The sequence below is a fragment of the Triturus cristatus genome, chromosome 3_2 (assembly GCF_964204655.1).
Source record: "Triturus cristatus chromosome 3_2, aTriCri1.1, whole genome shotgun sequence".
Classification (NCBI taxonomy): Eukaryota; Metazoa; Chordata; class Amphibia; order Caudata; family Salamandridae; genus Triturus; species Triturus cristatus.
Window position 1 is genome coordinate 349,155,601 of NC_140584.1, and position 21,908 is coordinate 349,177,508.

A 21,908-nucleotide genomic window follows, 5' to 3' on the forward strand; every position below is an offset into this window, starting at 1 on the left:
TATGTGTTATCCTAAATTGGTTGAAAACATGTGAACTATGCCATGTACTTCTATGTCCATATACCGCTATACGATGTCTGGCTCACTGTTATGTGAAATCAATAAAAACAAATAAATATATATATTTTTTAAATAAATAGAAAGGGGGCCAACCGTTTAATGTAGTCCATCATGGCTCTTGTATGGTAGAATCCTTACCCATTAATACAGCATATACCATCAGATTTCAAATCCTGTACACTCTCAAATGGTTATGAGCAGTAGACCCTCTATGTGTGCTCCTAGAAATGTAACTCCAGAGTTTCCAGCATCTGCTTGAAAGCAGTGCTTAATTTGAGCAGGTGGTTTCCGGTGCTGGCTTAACTGTCAACACGGTGCTTGTGACAGCCTGCCACAATTTGGCGCTGTCTGGATAATTTAGAGATGACCACAACAACAGTTAATTATTAAATCAATATACATTAAAATGACTTTTACCTGCCGCCCAAGCCATTTTTATGGCTTTGGGGCCTGAATTAGTCCGAATTGTCACACTTGTAGGAGTGTGATGGTCATTATCATTCACAGCACTTTCATTGGCAGCACAGCAGGGGCAATGTGTGGTGCAAGCTGCAGTGGCCTCCTGATGAGAGCCCTGCCACTTATTTTGTTTACAAATTAAGCACTGCTTGAAAGCAAACCTCACGCTGGCGATAGCTCACCATTTGCCATCACTTTGGCAAAAAAGGCCTAGTTTTAGTCTTCGTCTGTCACAAGCTCCAAACATGGCACACAGGGACAAGAGTACAATGTGCAATACGATCACAAACGTCTGCCCTCCGTCATTCTCCGATGCCACTGCCAGCCCACGCTGTGAGGATGAAGAACCTTCTGCAAGAGGATATACGTTTTGTCAAATCCATTTAATCCTGCCTAAATATTTGCAGTTCGCCGACTAAGTCGGATGTTATCCCATAGTCTGAGACCGCATAGTTTCCCACTGTGCCTCCACTAGGTTCTAAAATTCAAAGTTTAGTAATGAGGCCGCCGCGGCAGCGATTGTCAAGGCACTCAAAGGCATGCTTCGACTGTATCAGAAGGGGACGGAGTGTCGGATTACGGTCTGTTAAAATAAAAAGATGTATTCGGAAGGATGGGCCCGTTCTGATTGTTCGTGCTGGTGTGTTGTTACAGTCGCCCAACAGATGCATTGTGTCGTCGCGGATACATTGCATTAAATAACCCCTTGCACATTTCACATAATCCTGCTCATCGAAAACGTCTAAAATTGCCTCGAGTCTGTGCGTGCTTATAATAATCAGTGTCCTGCCATCGCAAATACAAGTCTGAGGTGTCCTAATGAAAAAATATATTGTATGCTCAACACGGTATGACAATTATGACGCGGTAAAGGCCTTTCTGGTTTCAGTTCGCGGTGCCAGCCGGTCATATGTTTTTGTTTGGTTTCATTATGTAAAGAGCATTAAGTGCTTTCTCGTGTTTTACAGAGGAGCCTTGGCACCTCGACAATAACGCTAGCCTTGTGGAGGTCCCAGGCGCCGTGGCGTCAGGGGTTTCATTCAACTCGGAAAAGGGAAGCATGCCGTGCTGTGAAATAACAGTCTTAAAATCCAAAAGACCGAAATCACAAATTACTACTTTTTGGGTGGGTAGGTTGTAACACACCCTTTTTTAGTCTCCATAACACAACCCTCGCCTCCATGTTCCAATAGCATTCCCTCCTACTGGCCATCAACGTCAAAGTGCTTTACATTTTTTTCATTCACATATTTTCATATTAATTTGGTAAAGCTTATTTAGGTCCATTGTACTGCCCTCTTGCACCTTTTACACACTTTGGCATTACCAATCATAATTGTTTTAATGATGTGCCGGGAGCACAGATCATTTGGAACATTCTTGCCAGCAAGGACTCTTATCTTACGCCCCTCTCTAACTTCCAGGGCAGCTAAGCACACACTTACTTGAAAAGAAATTGCAGACGTGACATCTCGAGAGCAGCTCCGTTTTCATGAGATGCCGTCCGCCTGGCTCGCCTCTCTCTCCCTGTTGTGACCTGCCGCCCACATCAGGCTCGTTCTGACCGGCTGGTTCAGCTACACGGGCCATTATGGTGGGACAGGCTGGGTCGTCGGGTGCGCGTCATGCAGCGGTCCACCGTATTCATTACCTCACTGGCTGTGAGCTCATTAACAGAAGCTACGAGCCATTTCCGACTTCAGCTGCTGCCCATGAACTCACGAAAGTGAAAGCAGTGTCTCTCTTTGACTCGAGAGTTAACTCGAGGCGTCACTGCAGCAGCGCATGGGCTGGCCAAAAACAGATGCCCAGGGCCGTCATTGGTAGCGCTTTCGCGCGCTACAAGATTGACGGCCCTGGGACCCACATGCATGGTACGCTGGGCGGCGCACCGGTGCCACACCACCACTACACTAGGTGGTGCAGGATTGGCCTGCAAGCAGGTGCGCTTGCACTTTCTACTCGTGTGGTGTACTGGCTGCTCAGCAACAGCCGCCGCACATGTGCCAGCCGCCCCCATAATAGTGCCGCCTGGGGCGGACCGCCCCCTCCGCCCCCCCCTAGCTACGCCAGTGCTCTCTGCATCTACTACTGTCTCTCTGCCTCTTCTGCCGTCTCTCTGCCTCTACTGCTGTCTCTCTGCCTCTACTGCTGTCTCTCTGCCTCTTCTTCTGTCTCTCTGCCTCTTCTTCTGTCTCTCTGCCTCTACTACTAGCTCTCTGCCTCTTCTGGTGTCTCTCGGCCTCTGCTGCTCTCTCTCTGCCTCTCCTGCTGTCCCCCTACCTCTTCTGCTGTCTCTCTGCCTCTTCGGCTGTCTCTCTGCCTCTTCTGCTGTATCTCTGCCTGTACTGCTGTCTCTCTGCCTGTACTGCTGTCGCCCTGGATCTTCTGCTGTCTCTCTGCCTCTTTGGCTGTCTATCTACCTCCCCTGCTGTCTCTCTGCCTCTACTGCTGTCTCTCATCTGTACTGCTGTCTCTCTGCCTCTCCTGCTGTCTTTCTCTTCTGCTGTCTCTCAGCCTCTACTGCTGCCTCTCTGTCTCTTCTGCTGTCTCTGAGCCTCTACTGCTGTCTTTCTGTCTCTGCTGCTGTCTCTTTGCCTCTCCTGCTGTCTCCCTGCCTCTACTGCTGGCCTCTAAACTCTTATTAGGTTCTTGACCATGCATCTCTGGACTCTCCAGCAGTAATGGGCAATAGGGTGGAATAGACAGCTTGTTCCTCCGCCCTCACAGCAGTGAATCAGATCTGGGTGGACTGAGACACTTCTTCTTCCTCTACCCAAAGTTAGTCAACTGCTCCGGTTTCCTAGGTATCCACGCGCTGCAGGCTGGAGTGTGTGAGGCTCAGTCACCTGCCTCCCTTCATAGCTGCAACTGTGTTGCTATGACCATGTCTTGAGAACTAAAAGTTCAAAAAGCATGGATGAAGTTCAGGGCCTTGACACATTTAATTTACATGGCATGCCATGTCTTTTGGTGTGAATGACTGTTTATGTTTCATGTATAGAAACTCCTTGGTAGCATGCACAAATTATTTTGACTGCTTTCACTGTTGTCTCTGAATTGTGATTTTGGGGATTTTAACCAGTTTTTCAAATGAAACAACAACGTGGTTGAACATCATTTGAAAGCAGAAAAAGGGAAAAGGGAATACAGGAAATGTGGGGACACTAGTATTCCTGTAAGAGAAAAACAAGCATCCAAGCAGAACACTGTAAGACCGAATTTATCGTGGATGGGATAAAAACAAGAATAAGGAGGGAAATCATCAAATCAAGAGCAGGCACCAGACAAAGACAAAAATACACCCAATCATGAGCAAGGGGCTGTTCCAAAGTCCACTTCAATTATATGTTATGTGTTGGAAAAAATAGGTCTGTAACCAAGGCTGCAAATTAATCCCAATTTAGCTGCAGCTACCCCCCCTCCCCCCTCCCAGGGTATGCCATCGTGAGGCTAGATAGAAGCACCGGGAGAGGTGGGGGACTGACTATTTTGTTTAGGGACCAGTTGACTTGCACCCTAGAGTCGGTTAAAACCTCTGCCATTTAGGGTTGTGAGGTGAGGTATTTCAAAATTAAAGCCACCCTCATACAGACTAGCAGGGTTGTTGGTTTATTGCCCTCCTGGTCCAAAAAAGCAGCTCATTTTGAACTGCAGTAACGTTACCATTTTAGGGAAATTTTAATTTCTATTTAGGAAAGCAAGGCAATAATGACATCAGGGCCTTTGCAGACCTAATGAACAGCTTTAGCTTCCCTAAATGGGTCTATGCCATCACCCATATAGCCGGTCATACGCTGGATGGGATCTTTACCAACCAGGATGCCCTGGCAGCGGATGATTGTTTTCTTTTTTAGCTGATCTGATCACCACTTTGTCATGTTCATAGTTCATAGGGAGATCGTGGAGAAGAGTGCACAGGGTAACTCCTTCAGTTTTAGAAAATGTAGTGAAATCTCAGGAAAGGAATTAGCTGAAGCTCTGGCTAAATTCCAAGTAAGAGACTTAGGTGTCCCGGGATCTCTAGCAGAGAATTATAATAATTGGGTATGGTCGGCTATTGAGGAGGTTGCTCCTGTCAGCCCCAAGGTTTTCTGAAGATCTTAAAGTCCTCCAAAGGCAATGCCGTGGCAAACATAAAGAGCTAACTTGAAAATATAAAAGTGCCTTTAATGAAGCTAAATGGTATTATTTTTCCCAGAAACTAAGATCTGCTGATAATAATCCTAAGGAATTATTCAAGACGGTAAGTAATCTCATGCCCCCCCACCCCAGACTCAACAGGCATTGGAGAATTTTTGCAATAAGGTGGCTGTGTTCTATAGAGACAAGATTTTAAAGATTTTTGCAGAATTTCAAGAGCCTAATGACAGGCCTAAAGCTTGTTTCATGGACGGCGATACTCCTAGACAGCCTTCTAACAGCTGTTTAGCCATGTTCTCTCCCGCTCTGGTGGAAAAAATAAAACCCTCCTAGGGCAAACCGCCTTGGAATCACCTGATGGTACTACAATTGGCCCCAGATTTAATTGCAGAATCCTTGGAGAAAGTCTATTTACAGGTCCCAGCGTCAGGAGTGTACCCTCAGTGCTGGAAGGAGGTGATTGTCAGCCCCCTTAAAAAAAAAAAGGCCAAGGAAGACACGGGTGATTTAAAAAACCTCCACCCGATTTCCTTGCTGCCTGCCTCAACTAAAATTCTGGAGTAGCATACTAACCAGAAATTAGCTCAGTTCTTCATTGGTCATGAACTCCTGGACCCCTCCCAGAACAAGTTTAGGAGGAACCACAGTACTGAATCAGCGCTGCTGGTGACAGCTGATTCGATTCGCCAGCAGGTTGATCAGGGAGGGATTTTGGTTATGGTCAATCTGTCTGCCAGTTTTGACACCATCTCTGTTGGTGCAATGGCTGGACAGGCAGGGCTGAGAGATGCTACCTTAAATCTGCTGGAGTCCTTTTTAGTGAACAGGACTCTAGCAATCAGCTGCAGGGATTTTAGGGCTAAATATTTTCAGCTTCCCTGTGGGGTCCCACATAGTTCTTCCCTCAGCCCCAACTTATTTAACCTGAATGTTGCCCCGAAACCTGTGCGCTGCTTCAGTTTCCATGTGCCGTCTTATGCTAATGACACCCAAATCATCATTCTCATCTCCAATGGCTGGGAAAGAGTGGCAGATAGGCTTAGGTCCTAGATGGCTGCAGTCAGTATTTGGATAAGGGAGAACTGATTCAAAATGAACAGGGAGAAGACCAAGATTGTGCTCTTTGGGGCAGAAAATTCAATCTGGACCAGCCTGGAACCTGTGGTAAAGTACCCGTCCCAGTAGCCGCAGCAATAAATCTGGGAGTGATCATTGACAAAACTTTGACATTTGACACCCAGATCAATAGAAAGGTGAGTTCTTGCTTTTGGGTCGTTAAGACCTTGAAAAAATGTCTTCCCTTTCTCCCATGGGAGTTAAGGGTGTAAGTGGTCATTGTGCTTATTACATGTAGTCTTGACTACCGTGATGCCCTGTATTTAAATGCCAACCAGTATTTGTTGAATAAGCTTCAGGTCATCCGAAATGCAGCTGCTTGGTTGGTCCTGGGTCTGCCTAAACTCAATTCAGTTAGGGAGGGCTTGAGGTCTCTCCATTGGCTGTCAATGAGGAAGAGGGTGACTTTTAAAGCCCTGTGCCTGGTACATAAGGCTCTTGATCAACAGGGGTCAAGTTGTCTTAGGGGCTGCCTTCAACTAGAAAGCTCCTAGCAGACTTCTGAGATTGGCAGGATGGAGAAAAGTGATAGTTCCTGGGTTCCAGAAAGCTAGATGGGGGGAAAACGTGCTTTATCGGTGGCAGCTGCCAGGTTGTGGATTTCCCTCTGAAAAATATTAGGAGCGTGAACTCTTACTTGATTTTTCGCAGGCACGCAAAAAACGGGTTAATTTCATAATTTCATTGCCCAGATGACTTGCTGCCTTTTTCTGCATCCACTTTGCTTGGGTGTGCCTCTTCCCTCTGGTGCCTTACTCGGGGGCAGTCCTTCAATTTTATATGCTTTATCAATTCAAAACTCAAATTCAAAAGGGACACAAAAAAAACGAAAGAGGACAGACACAAGGGAAAAACAGAGGAGAAGGAAATGTTGAAACTGAATTCAAAAAAGAAATAGAGAAGATGAAAACTGAAAAGGTCACATCGACAGGAGATACAAAAAATCATACTCAAGTTTTACCAGGTGTAGGCCTGTCTGTCTGAACTTTAAAAAGGACAGCCTTGCAAGTTATTACATTACGTTGCAATATCATTAATTTTATTTTTTATTTTTTTTATTCAGTGAATGACTACAGCTTTTCAGCTTCCTTGCAGTGGGAACTAGAGGTAACAAGCATATTTTATGATTGCTTTGATTTCCCTTGCCCCTCAAGGGCATTTTTACTAAAAGATTGACTTGTGGAATTAAACATATATTTCTGCTGTAGATATATTCCCACCGTTTCAGACTTTCTCAGAAAACCAGGTATTTCCACTTAAAAGCAATCCCTCCAGCAACACACTGCGTCAAATTCTTCCCACAAGAAAACAATGAACATTAATCAGAGTACAATCGATGCCGACTATTCAAAATTCGAAATATGGAAAAATATGTATAATTGGCATTTTGGGAAGTAGATAGGTGTATATTTTCGTTAATGCTTGGATTTCCTGTTTAGACTACTTTAGGAATTTTACATCATATTGTACTAGAACATAGAAATCTCCATAATTCTTGATAAGAAAGAGTGGGTGTTTAGAAATGATTTAGAGAAATATTTTCCATCTTCAAAGCCTCTCTTTTAACCTCTTTTAAGTCTGTCCTTTCCATGCCCTTGATTACTTACTCCCATTTTTTATAGAAAGTATACAGGGAGGGGACCCATGGAAGTCCTTATGAATGATAATCAAGGCCATAAACAGCACCCTTTCCCTAAAAGGAAGACCACGTGGCATCTACGGTGTGGCAGACACGTGATCGTCTTTCCACAACGTCCCACTGAGTGTTGGTGATGTATTCTGTACAACTTGTAGTCGGGTGCTCCCAGTCAAATTCCGGTGGCATAATCTAACTTGAAATAAACAAGTGCATTCATTGGAGTAACAAGCAGGTTCAGTTTTAGGAAAGATCAGGGTTCTCCACAGACGAAAAAAATCTCAAATTGACCACACCTCCCCCTTGAGTACACAATCATCGGGCATCATTGACAATATTTTGCTGTAGGGCAGCACCGTAAGCCGTCCTGCATCACTGCCCTACGACACAAGAAAAAGGCAGGAATGCAGCACACATAGAAAAAGGAAAATACAAGGAGAAATAAAGTTATTTCTTCTAGTTGTGCCTCCCCTACACCTCCCCTGGAGAGGTGTAGGATTTTGATGCATTCCCAGGTTTACAGAAAGTTGTAAATCTGGAAATGTGCCAAATGCCATGGGTGTTACGTGGGAACACCCATCATAATGCCTCCCCATCGCAGTGTGAGGCAATGCAGAGACTTGAGCTGTGTTGCCTCACACCATATCTACAAGGCCATGAAAAGCCACACAGGGTAGCTTCACATGGCCTTGTAGCTATGGCACTACAAGGTGCACTCCCAGAGTATCATTAAAAGTGATGTTCCATCAGCACAAGGGCCTTTTAAATGAGGCCCTCTGTTTATCTTTTAAAATGAAGCTGAAGTTCCTCACTGGTTTGTGGGAAAATGATTGATATCCCACAGAGAGGGGCCAGACGGTGGGGACCAAGAGTGAATTAGAGTGGTTCCTCACTGGTTTGTGGGAAAATGATTGATATCCCACAGAGAGGGGCCAGACGGTGGGGACCAAGAGTGAATTAGAGTGGTTAACAAGATACTCTGTCTAAAAAGGGCCCCTCATTAAAATGTTCTCTATTTGTTTGCCTGCTTACACACATGTAAAATCTACTCTAGGCCATAAAGCAGGTTACAAAATGGTCTTAAATAATATTTTAAATATGTAGAATGGAAATTAGCCATTGTTAATGACTCACCTCAAGGCAGGTGTTCTGAATGAAAACCACCCCACCTTCAAGGCTGGTGTTATAAATAACAAGCATTTGCAATGCAATAGGTCTCGCATTTGCAAGAGTTTAAGCTATTGGCATTGTAAATAACAATGCCTTTTATTTATGTTTTTAAAATCAACACATAAATAAAATGCAATGTCATTTACAATGGCAATAACTCAAACTCATGCAAATGAGAGACCTATTGCATTGCAAATGCGAGACCTATTGCATTGTAAATACTGCCCTCCATGCAGGGTGCATGGTGCTCTCGCTCCCTTCTCTGCCTTCCAGGGTGCATGGGGTTCTCTCTCCCTTCTTGGCCCGCCTTGCAGGGTGCATGGTGCTCTCTTTCCCTTCTCTGCCCTCCATGGTGCTCTCTCGCCCTTCTCCGCCCTCAATGATGCTCTCTCTCCTTTCTCTGCATGGTGCTCTCTCTCCCTTCTCTACCCTCCTTGCAGGGTGTATGCTGCTCTCTCTCCCTTCTCTGCCCCTCCAGGGTGCATGATGCTCTCTCCCTTCTCTGCCCTCCTTGCAGGATGCATGGTGCTCTTTCTCCCCTCCATGGTGCTCTTTCTCCCTTCTCTGCCCTCCAGGGTGCATGGTGCTCTCTCGCGTCCCTTCATGGTGCTCTCTCTCCCTCCTCTGCCCTCCAGGATGCATGGTGCTCTCTCTCCCCTCCATGGTGCTCTCACTCCCTTCTCTGTCCTGCATGGTGCTCTGTCTCCCCTCCATGGTGCTCTCACTCCCTTCTCTGTCCTGCATGGTGCTCTCTCTCCCATCCATGGTGCTCTCTCTCTCCCTTCTCTGCCCTCCATGCAGGGTGCATGGTGCTCTCTCCCTTCTGTCCCCTCCACACAGTGGGCTCTCTGTTTATGTTCTGCTGAAAGCCCACGGGTGTTCTTGAGCTTATGGTAGCAGGGAGCTGGATCCCAGACGTCGGACACTGCACGCGGACCAGCAGGCTTCGCTAGGTCACGCAGAGGTCAGATTACATAAACCTGGGATGACGACGAGGCTCCTTCACCGAAGTATTTTGGCACTAAACCAAGTAACTGGGAAATAAAAACAAGGGGATAGCAAGATGCGGTCCGCAAAACAGATATACGGGGCTGGAAACGTTTAGTCTAGATACGAATACCGTCTAAGGTATAGGGAATAGATATGAATACAGCCTATGGTATAGGGAAATAAAGGTTTTAACCATAATTAGGCGATTGTTTTTCCACGTGTCAACACTGAGCGCACCCCGCAGTGTCCATAGTTTGAAAGCTGGCCACTAACCCACATCTCTCTCTCTCTCTCTCTCTATTCCTGGCACTCTCTCCATTTCTTTTTGCTGCACTCCCCAGCGCCCGGCACTCTGTCCATCTCTCCCGATTCTTCTACTTCCATCCTCCCTGCCCTGTCCCTTTGATCGCAGTGTCTTTGTTCCCTTTGGAGTCCTATCGCCTCTGTGCTATTCCTCCCCCCACTCTCTTTCTTCCTCTCTGTCCCCCATTCCCTCCCTCCCACTTGCTCTCTCTTCTTCCTTCATCTCTCTCTCTACTTCTCGGTCTCTCTTTCCCCAGTGGTTCTCTCTCTTACTTCTCTCTCTCTCTCTCCCCCCTCTTTCTTCACTCTCACTTTCCACCGTAGCCGTCTCCCTGCCCCCCACCAAGTCTTCCTCCGTCTCCTCTCTCTCTTCTTCCTCCTCCTCATCTCAGGCCGGTGATCGGGAGCCCCGAAGCCCTCTCTGAAAATGCGAGCACCAATGTATGAACCGGGAGAAGAGGCTGGGCGGGGTGGGTGGCAGGTAGAGAGTCAAAGGGGGCACTGGCTCTCAGAGAGGTGAGAAGGGGCGGGGAGCAGTCTGAGCACAAAAACAACACCAGAGCAAGAGGCAAACACTCCGCGGGGAGCATGGTGTAAACCGAAGAAACGTTCACTTCTTAGCACTACAAAGCAGCCAAAGTGCGCCTTTCACTAGAGCCAACAAGCGGCTGTCATTGCCGGCTTAACAGATGGGGATCAAATACATTTTAAAAAGCCATGCACACTTTCACTTTCAAAATACCGGCCGCCCCACACAGTAATCTCGAGACGGGATGCGAGTGCTGTGTAGGGCGATGGGTATTCTTAAAGACGCAGTAGGCCGCGCTGCATCACCGATCTCACGTAGTTCTCCCGCGGGCGCCAAGCATGTCCTACCTGGTCAGTGATGCCGAGGATACCCATTTCCCAGGGTGAGTCAGCATGAGGTGCGCGGCATGGGGGGCAGCAAGCCCAGGGGAGGGAGGGACACAGGCCAGGTCCGCGGGAAGTGTGGGTGCTGTGGGGGGCTGCAGGGACACAAGCTTCAATACAGCACAAACCAAAAAAACAAACACAGCGGGAACCGCAACATACACGCCCCCTATAGATCTGAAATTCAGTCACGACAGCCGGCAAGCAGACAATCCAGTCCGGATGGGCCGAACGAAAAGGAGACAGGGCGTAAACAAAAAAGCCTCAGTTTCAATGGGAGGCCACCGTTTTACATAAACGATGACGCCAGCCAATAAAAACAAGGGGCGGGGCTTCAAGTCCCCTTCTCAAATCTCCTTGATCAGAATAGCCCTCGCAGAGCGAGCAACGCATGCACGCTGCAACGCTAGGCGAGACCTAAAAATCATGAAAAGCACCCAACTCAAGGGCTGGGTTCTGAATGAAAAGGAGTGTTTCTATCTGATTGAAAGCACTAATAAGGAATGGGCTGATATCAAGACCATACGCCTGGAATTTGCTTGGTCAAGTCTTTCCCCAAGGAGGCCATGATGGAAGGCGTCACTGGCAGTTGGCAGACTGATAAAATTCAGCCACCTCCCTTCCTTCATCATCCAAAACCGAGAGAACAGCGCCAGCCAGCATGGATCTGGGGTGGTGGGGAGGGGTGTGACGGGGTTGTAAAAAAAGAAAAATACACTTAACTCCTCGCTGCTCTCTCCCATGTCATCTCTCCTCCGTCGACCGAACAGGAAGCTGCCAGGCTCCCCTGAGCCAATCACAACGCTGCAATGCAGCATTGTGAATAGGTACCCTAAGCCAATCACAATGCTTCATTGCAGCATTGTGATTGGTCTGAGTACCATAGTTCAGCATTCAGACGGGGAATGAGGGCCTGGGGGCCTGGGCATGTTCTCCACCCAGGCTGTAATGCAGCCTGGGTAGAGAACAAGCTGAGTTGCGCATGACTGTTTGGCTGGCTCGAGATGGACGGCCAAAGCGTCATGAGCACCCCAGTGTGCCCACCACTCCTCCCCTGCCCTGCTCTGTGAGAAGAGCAGTCCCACCCGCCCTGATGCTGCCACAGTAGGAACAAATAAAATGATAATAACATCAAGTTATTATCATTTTACTTTTCCTTTCCTTCACAGCTGCAACGCAGTGGGGCAACACTTCTGTGCCTTAGCGGATGAGCCACCACTGCAAGAGAACCATCAGCTCAGTGCTCCTTCCTAGACTAAAACCTGCCTATGGGGGGCCAGGGAAACTGTTGGAATCCTAGAAAAATTGCATGACCACCACCTCCAGCAGCTTGGCCATGTGAGGAAGCAGGACGATGGTGTAGCGTCTTCCCCAGAACAGGAACATGCATATAGATTACCGCACACACGAGCTGCTGTCAACTATATCTTTATTCTCCAATGGGGACCAGCAATTATAACGCGTTGCCTTTGCAATGCAGTCGGAACAACGAATGCGTCTTAACAAAGCATTCCTTTACCACTCATGTCATTACAACACCATGCCTTAGGTAAAGCAGCCCTGGACTTTAAAATCCAGTGCTTTCCCTACTGTTGCGCTGACTGAAGTTAGAATTGTAAATTATACTGTTCCAAAGCCCAGCGCTTTCCCTAAGGCACGTCATTGGAAAGACTTGCGTGGTAAAGAAATGCGTGGTTAAGATGTATTCGTTGTTCCGACTGCGTTGTTAAGGAACACGTGGTTTAGGCATGCATGTCATACAACCTTCTACAACATTCACTCACACACTCTACATTACATCATACTGCCTAGACCCACACCCTAACACCTCCCTGCACATCAACTAGTTTCTGTTTAAATTCCGTCCAGAACCACGTGTGTCCTAGTGCGTATAGAATCACTATGCTACATCTCTCCCACTGTTAAATAAAAAGTGTCAAGCATAATTCGAAATCACATCTACTCCATTAGTCTGCGGGGAGCTCGCACTTGTCTGGAAGCTCAGGTGAGCCAAAGTGATTGAGGCTCATCCCTATCAGGCAACCGAGGCACAGGCTCATGCTTGTGAGCCAAACCTGCAGATGGAGTCACCTCTGATGTATCTTCTGAAGCTGGCGAGTGTTGAGGTAGACGTTTAAATTGTCATGTGCCCTAAGTGATAGATTTCCCAGGATGATGTGCTGTCACCACGCGTCCCTTGACCGCCACCATCTGTAAAATATAATTGGGGAAAGAAGTATCCATCTTTCACTTTTGTCTCTGCTTTACCAGTATCCAGTCTCTTTTGTCGAAGACTGTTACCTGGGCTTGGTGGGGATGATCAGCATATACTTTCATTTTCCACTTACGAGTGGCGTCGATGGTACACAGTTTGTCAGCATTCACTGATCATTTGAATGTCCATTGAAGTAGTTTTGTTTTGAATGCTCTCCAAAACAACAATGTGACTAAGCTCTGAGTGAGGATTTGATTGATAGGCCAGAGGGCCTGGCAATTGGTTTGGCTCAAGTCGACTCCTTCCATTGATGCTCATTGAATCACCCTCTTGAAGGTGCCCATAAATCTTTTGGCTACACCATTTGCTTGGGGCCAAAGGAGTGTACTCCTTTGGTGTTTGATGTTGAGTCATACAAGAAACTCTTTAAATTCTTTGCTTTTGAAAGGTGGGCCATCGTCAGATATGTGAATCTAGGGGATGCCCCAAGTTGCAAATATGTCATCAAGCCTTTCTATGACTTTATCATGAGCTGTTGAGGACAGTGTTCCACCAAAGGAAATGATGAATATTTGCCTGTAACTGCCATGAGATGTCATCCATCCTATAATGGTCTGATGAAGTCAACTGCAACTCTCACCCAGGCATGACCAGGAAGGTCAGACATGGTCACAGGGTGCTGTGTTACTTTAGGGGATAGGCACTTGCAGATGTGGCATGCTTTCAATTTCTTTTCTACTTGCTTGTCTAGTTGAGGGAACCACACTCTGTCCCTCAGCACTTTTGGTAGCTACATGGCACAGTATCCCTAATGGGCCAACTTGATGACCTGTTGCCTTAAGCTCTCAGGTATTATGATTCTTGAGCCTCTCAGTATGATACCTTCTTGGGTAACTGCTAACTCATCCTGTACGTTTTCAATATCATCAGTCAGAGACCGTGTGCGTAATCTCCATGATTGTGTCTCAATGAGGTACTTGACAATAGTCATGTCATTGTCTGTGTTGGTAGCAGCAATGCTTTGGTCCACGGACACATGCTGCTGGTGTGCTGGACCTCACAATGAAGTTGAGATATTCTTCAGCCGTCTCAGCCGTTGAACTGGGATGAAGTATCAGCGCTCTTGAAAAGTATACGGCTGGGTTCAGATCCTTCCCCAGGTTTGTGTACAGTCTCACAGACGTATTCTTTCAGACTCAACCCCCATGTTTCGATGCGAGGGGGAATTACATCCTTCAGGTTTCCAAACATAGTGAGCAATGCCTGGTGGTACATGATGACAGTAAATCATTTTTCATAAAGAAATACATGCAAATGTTTGCATGCCAACACCACAGTTTGACTCTCCTTCTTTATCTGAGAATAAGCCCTTTTTGTGTCAGACAGACTTTGACTGGCATAGGCCACAATGTGTCTCTGCGCATTTGGGTGGCTGTTTTGTTGAGCCATGATTGCCTCCAGCCCCACTGGGCTTGCATCTACCATAACTTCAGTGCGTAGCTTGGGGTAGAAGTAGGACATGTCAGTCGCATTCTCAATTGCATGTTTTATTTCATTGAAACTCTGATCGCATTCAAGAGACCACTGGAAAGGAACATTCCGCTGTTCACGTCTCTTAATGGAGCACTCACTGTGGCAAAATTGCGAATGTATCTTGAGCAATAACTGGCCATGCCTAGAAAGAATCGCAACATAGTAACATTTTAATTCAGCAGCGGAGAACGTGGGATTACCAATAAACTCCTCACTCTGTAATAGAGCAGAGGTTTTTTTTCAGTTGGCACGCTCATCACGTTGTTTTGCGTGAGTGGGGAGCGTAAAGAGACTTGCCTGGCACTTGCGACTGCCCACGAGATTTTCTAGCGCCTGCGAGTTCCCACGGGACTCTGTGGCCGCTAACACGGCTTTAGGCTGCACCAGCAACATCCAGCACTTTTTTGGTGCCATAAGCGAGCACGATTGAACGCCATTCGACCATGGCTGAGACCTGGAGAAGATTCTCTTCTTGAGAAGCAACTACATCTCCCCAGAAAGACAATTTGGAGTTAAAAACTTCTCAAATGGACCATTTGTGTTGGTTTGTTGAACCCGGGGCCCTTTTTTACTGTACCCTTTTTTTCAACAAGGAGGAAGTGCCCCAGAGACCCCAACTTCCTGTTCCTGTCCACAAGGCTCCTCCCAGTGCTTTGTCCACCTCTTGGTCACTTCTCATTTGGATTTGGAGCTTGAAGGATCACTCTGTCTGCTGTATATATACCATTGGATTTGAGGACTTTGTTTTTTATGATATCACAGGAAAGTTTAAAAACTGTTGTATAACGGTGTTTTTTGTTTGATAGAGGGCCGGCAACAGGATTTATTTGTACTTTTATTCGACTTTTAAAATTCATTGTGGTGGGTGGCCTGCAGGTTCAGTAGGGGCCTAGTTATTTTTTTGCATGTAATTTTCTTCTTTTATAAAGGAAAAATATAGCACAGTTCAGTAAATTTTCTCCACGTTTTTGATACATTTGCAATATTGATTTAATTCACTTTGTGGCCGATCTGCCAATTGGCCTTCCAGCCAGTAGGCCCAGTACTAGTCATGGGTGCATGAAACAACTGTTTTTGTGGTGTCTTTTGAGTTAAAACATCATTTGAGCCATGGGTGGCATTGGATTAAATTACAAAATGTGTTTTTTTGGGGTGGGCATTTCCTTTTTTTTCTGCAGACAGTGTATATGTTGGATAATTTATTTGATGCCTTTGGAGGATGTGTGTTGTTGTAAAAATCTTCAGCCGAGTATATTTTTGTTTTAGGAATTGCTGAATCAATGCTGCTTTCTCCTGTGTTACCATGCCTCATTTGTCTGGCCAGTGTGTGAGTGTATTTGCCATAGGCCACCATGCCACGTGGCCAGGGCCAATTTGTTTAGTCAGTGTTCTTAGGCCTGCATGAGTTATTTGTTTTCCATGCCTTCTGCTTGTTGCTTGACCATGTGGCTGGCTGCCATTTTGTGCAGGCAGCCAGTGGGCTTTTGCCATAAGCTTGCATGTGTTCTTTGTTGTGGCCATGCCTCCTTGCTGATTGGTGTTGTTTGACCATGTGGCTGGGGGCCATTTTGTCTATCCAGCCAGTGTGCTTTTGCCATAGGCCTGCATGCGTTCTTTGTTGCGACCCTGTCTCTTTGCTAGTTGTTTGAACATATGTCCATTTTGTGAACCATCCTTTTTTCAGTTTTGAAAGCCATTTTGTATGTAGAGGCTTTTTGTTTGTGCTCATATTTTTTTTACTTTTCCCTGATATCAGTTTAATATTATGCTTGAGGCCTATTAGCTCAATGCTCATACTAAATGTACTGTATGAACAGTGTTTTACATTATTGTATACTTTTTTGCATTTTTCACCTGCACCACTCCTCGCCTCCCAAATCCCAATGGGTTTCTCATGGTAGTCCCCTAGTACAACAGCAATTTTTAATTTTTTAATTTTTGCGCAATTTTTTTCTCCACATTTTCCCAACATCCATCAACTCTCTATCTGCCATATGTGCACAGCCACACAACACCATACATTTTCTAAGGATGAATCCATTGCCACCTGCCTGAGTGCCACATCCCAACTTGATGAACATAAGGCAAACAGTTACATCTGTACGTTGTTGCTCTTTTTTATCCTCCCTGATTGTAAATTGAAGTTTATCTTGGTGTAGTTTTACTTTTAAATGCATACACTGTATTGTTGATAATTATTTATAACTTAAGTAACCTCCCTAAAGGATATTGTTTGTACTACTAATTCAAGCTGCAACAATGCCACGTTTCACTGATGTTCTTGATTGTTTTCCTTTAGGTACACAATAAATCACCCACAGTACTGCCAGACAGAAGGCCTTTGCATGTGACACTTGACCACACAACACAAACATCTCTTTAGCTTGTAAAGCTAAGTGCCACTGCCAACTAACAGCTTCACGATGGCTCCAAAGAAAGGTACTACCATGAAAGTGGCCAGTGATAAGAATGAGACTACCCCCACTGGTATGTCGCCCCAGACCTTTTTCGGACAAAGTCATATGCCTGACACACCAGCCTCTGGGGGGAATTCTGGGCACAGCACTCTCACATCAATGGCCCCACCCCACCCCAACCTAGGCCCAAGCTCATGTCTGGCACAGAGGCAGGAACTCTAATCACGGCAACACCAACAAGCAGTGACTTTGAATTGGAGTTATCTCTTTCGCAAAGTAGTACCAATCATTGCCGGAAACTCAGCTAAGTGGACTACAACAGCTGCAGCCAAAACTAGTAATTCCTCCTGCAGTAGTAGCACTTCAGCAGATTGACCTTCATGCTGATGAAGTATAAGAAGTCCCTCTTTCAGAAGTTCCATTGTCTTCCAGGCCTCCCGCAAGAAAAAGTGTAATGATCAAGACTCCACTTGGATACCGCCTCAGTCTGAGACAAGCCAGGAGAGGCCAGGGAAATGAAAGGTTCCTGAAAGCCTTAGAGTTATGGATGAAGAAGAGGAGGATGATGACAAACCAGTCAACATTGTTGTTAGTCCAGCCCCAGTGGAGATCATCGTTACCCCATCTGGACCTGCTCTGAGGGATGTGGCACAGATACCACAGCTATTTCCATAGTTGCAAGGCCCCTGCGACATACATATAAAACTACCTCAGTAGAAGTAGACACTGCAGAGAGGCACACCACCTCTTCTTCTCACATTGGCAGTGGCACCAGTGTAAGAAAGTTGACCTCCCCAGTTTGGGACTTCTTTATGGTTAGCAAACTGAAGCTGAACATTACCATATACTCCATTTGCACAGCAAGTGTTAGTCGGAGTCAGCTTGGTACAAATTATGGTACCTGGGGCCAAACAACTCATTGGAGAAAACACCGCGCTGTCTGCTGAGAGGCGTACCTTAGGCAAAAAACTGCAAGTGGTGTTGGGGAAGGTGGTGAGAGCAGGGAATCTGATCCGACTCCGGTGGAAGGTGAAGGTGAAGAATAGAGTGACATTTTTGTTATGCAAATCAGCCCTGTCCCTAGCAGTGCAGTTCTATTACCCACATCAGCAACATCTCAATGGCACAAGACTCAGTCAGGTCGAGACACCAAGGAAAGAGCATACAATGACTGCCCCGCTGAGACGCACTTGAGCCTACTACCTTCTGCTCTCAAGAAGCCGTCAGCATCAATGGCACCAGAAAAGAAAACAATCTAGGCTACTATTCCTGTATTCCTGGCATGTTTAGGCAGGAGGGGCAGTACGAAAGCAATGGCACGTTTGTACAATGGGAAGCTGGCTAAAATGTTAGTGGTGGACCTCCTTCCTTTTTCATTTGGGGAAGGAGAGTGTTTTCTAGAATTTGTGGTGGCCATCTGCCCAAATTGGAAGGTTCTCAGCTGGACCTATTTTGCCAGGGTTGCTGTTCCAGCACTACATCATTACATCATGATGTGCTGGAATTGGTTAGACAACCTTTGAAGCAGAGTGCTGTTAACACTATCCACCTGATGACAGACATGTGGATCAGTTGCCCGCCACTGATTACATGTGCATCACTGCACACTGGATCTCTTTTGTGGGCAGAAATTATATCTGCAGGTGTAGACACTGCTGAAATTTCTAATGGTGCTTTGAAGCATGCAAAAGTAGCCATGTTCACCATGGAGTAATATAATACAGCTGCAAACCTCTAGGATGATTTTAACAATAAGGTCCCTGAATGGTTGCAGCCCAGAGGGCCTAAGAATGAATTTGTTGCCAAGGACAATGGCAGTAATGTTGTTAAGGCCATGTTAGATGGTGGCTACTTAAAGGTCCTGTGTTTGGCGCACTGCATGAACATCATTGTACAGGACTTTCTAAAAAAAAGAAGGATGAGTCAGCAACTTACTGTCCACCTGCAGAAGAATCTGAACTCATTTCAGTCATTTTTTTAAAGTCAAGAAGCAGTTGAGGATCCGTCAGGGTGATAATAGAATTCCATACACCCAAACAGGAGGTGGCAACATGTTGGCACACATCTTATTACATGTTTTGACATCTGTTTGAGCAGTACAGACCGATCAATGAATATGTCATACAAAGAGGGTATGCAGCTGTGAAAGGCATGATCACTGAGATGGACCAATGAGACCTAGTCAAATGCTTGACAGAGATGCTGTTTCCTTTTGAGGTCTTCACAAGGGAAGTCTGCAAGGAGGACAGTACCATGGGCCAAGCTATCCTGTTGTTTCATATGGTACAGGAACAGCTAAAGGAGGTGTCTTAAATGTATAGCGGTGTGGATGAAAAAATAGATGTGCATGAGTTGGCGGACAGCTTAATCCCTTCCTTATCTGTTAATGCAATTCTTGATCCATGGCACAAACAATTACTGGCCACTTTTATTCCCCTTTCAGATGGGGATGTTTCAAACTACAAGACATGGATTGCTGAGTAAGCCAGTGACCTAAAAGAAGAACAGCTAGGAATTAGAGGCCAACTCCATTGGCAGAGGATCTGGAGTGCAGTCTTCAACTTCCATAGAGCCTGGAGGCAGTGCTGTTGGCTCACAGCAGCCAAAACCAACAAGAACACCAGCAAAAACAACAACAGGAACAGACTCATCAGCCCCAAAATCTGCATTTGTTTGGTTTCTAAAGGCAGAGCTTTAGTCCAGTGCAGAGGCGAAGGCAACCAAGTTGGAGCACCAATGACTATTGAGAGGAAGGTTCAGGCCTTTCTGGATGACTCAACAGAGGTCTATCTAGATCAAAACCCAATAGTATATTGGCATGTGAAGAGGAGCCAATGGCCAGAACTCAACAGCCTGGCAATAAAGTATCTGGCTTGTCCAGTAGCAAGTGTGTCTGCTGAGCATGTGTTCATTGCAGCTGGTGCAGTTATCAGAGTGAGAAGGACCAGTCTCTCACCCCAAACTGTGGAGAGATTAACCCTGATCAAAATGAATCAGCACTTTATACCACTGAATTACCCCATACCTGAAGTACGACAGGAGGAGAATGAGGGTGATTCATCAGACTCAGGTCATGGTAGTGTGTTACCTAACCAAATTCTGGAGGAAACACCTGAATTTGAGGAGAGAACTTTAATTCTCTGACTACTGAGTAGGCCTGGGCCACCATATAATTGTCTATTGCTGAACTGCTTTGAGAAAAAAAAAGTGTAAAGCTAGGGGAACATTATATTACTTTGTTTGTTTGTTTGTGTCTGACTGACTAATGCAGCCTCACCATTTTAGACACATGTATGGCCGGATTGGAGTTTGACCAGTGTGCAGTGAAAAAACCTCCCCCATTCCCTTCAAGGACATTGGCAAGACAATGCCTTCCACATCACCTGACTTTCCTTTATTTTATCCCCTAGCTGGATTACCCCAAAATATTTGGGGGCAGATTTACATGCCCCATACGCCACTTTTGCGCCGCCGTTGCGTCACTTCTGTGACGCAGCGGCGGCGTAAAGCCAGCGCCATGCTGCAGGGTATTTACAACGTGACACATCTAGGAAGATGCATCACGTTGTAAAGCCCTGCGCCACATGAAACCTGCGTCAGGTTTCATGTGGGCGTTTTGGCGCAGTGGGGGCGTTCCGGCGCAAGAACGCCTCGGAAAAGTGAAATCTACAAGGCTTGACGCACCATGTTAGACATAGGCAGGGTTGGCACAGTGCTGGAGTTGTGTCGCGCCCGCGACACAACTCTGGCACTGCGCCAACCTTACGGCAGCAGATGTGACACGCATCTGCATTTCCTTGCGCCATGATGCACCGCATTGTAAATGCATCGCATCTGTGGTGGCGCAAGGATTGAGATGCGTGTCGCAAGTTTCCTGGCACATCCCTGCTGATTTGCAGGGATGCGCCAGGAAACATAAATCTGACACTATATTTGCAAGGCTGGCCAATCTGTGTTGTGTGAATCAAAGAGGATCGGCAATGTACCACCATGTTTGAATTAGAACAGGTAAGTAATGCACCAATGAGTGGTATATGAGTGATTATTTGAGAGGTTGAGATGATTCATGTGGTGGCAGATAGTGAGGGTGTGTGTTCAACTATAATTTGTAAGCTTGATTGAGTTTGTGAAGATTTACGATGCTGGTGGCCTAATAGGTGATCCGTTTTCCTGAAGGTGATTTTTTCCTTCCCCTTTGCCACTTGGTGAGATTTGTTTGCAAGGTCAACACTGCTTTGTTTTCTGGTTCACACTACTCAAAGACCCGGACAGTCACTTTAGTTAACAAACACAAATCTAGACTATACAAAAAAATTACTCAATGTTTCTCTGGTTGTTCATCGACAGCATTGCACTACAGGTTGATCTCTTTCATTTGGGTCGGGAGTCAGAACGGAGTTGGATGATTCGTTACACGAAGTCAGGAAGATGATGGAAGAACTAAGGGTGTGACTACCTCAACAACTGCCAGAAGAAGGAAGTTGTCAACTTCACTGAAACCAACATGGTGATGACTCCAAGAGACCTACTCAACTTTGCAGTCTGGTGAGAAGTATGTTGATTACTTGATTTGGGAAATGCAATGTTTCTGAGTGTGTGTGCTGGCTGGCTCAAATTTTGAAGCTTTGTGATTGGATGGGGGGCCTGTTGTTGTAGGTAACTGGAAACAAACGTGATGATGTCATATCACATCATAACATTATGTGCATGCTGGGCTAAGTGTTATGATTATCATGACAGTTGCGAGTCTAAACAGCTTGATATATGCAGCCACTTGACTGTGATTGTTGGTTGTTGGAATTGCTCTCACTTAATTAATTGCACATGAGTCATAAAAAGAATGATTACAAAGGACTATGGGCCCCATGCATCAACCTAAAAACCGGTCAAAAACGGTTAGATTCACAGAATCTGCACCTTTGCGACCCTTATTTTTGCATTCGGGATGCCTCAT

At 46.0% G+C, this 21,908-nt stretch overlaps 1 long non-coding RNA gene across 2 annotated transcripts in view; it reads left to right on the plus strand.

Moving 5' to 3' along the window:
* LOC146857353 (uncharacterized) overlaps window positions 1–21,908 on the plus strand; it is an 88,214-nt gene that overhangs the window by 18,058 nt on the left and 48,248 nt on the right. For both annotated transcript variants that reach the window (XR_014979568.1, XR_014979567.1), the window contains one exon: window positions 21,302–21,499. This is a non-coding gene — a long non-coding RNA (uncharacterized LOC146857353). The remainder of the gene's footprint in view (window positions 1–21,301; window positions 21,500–21,908) is intronic.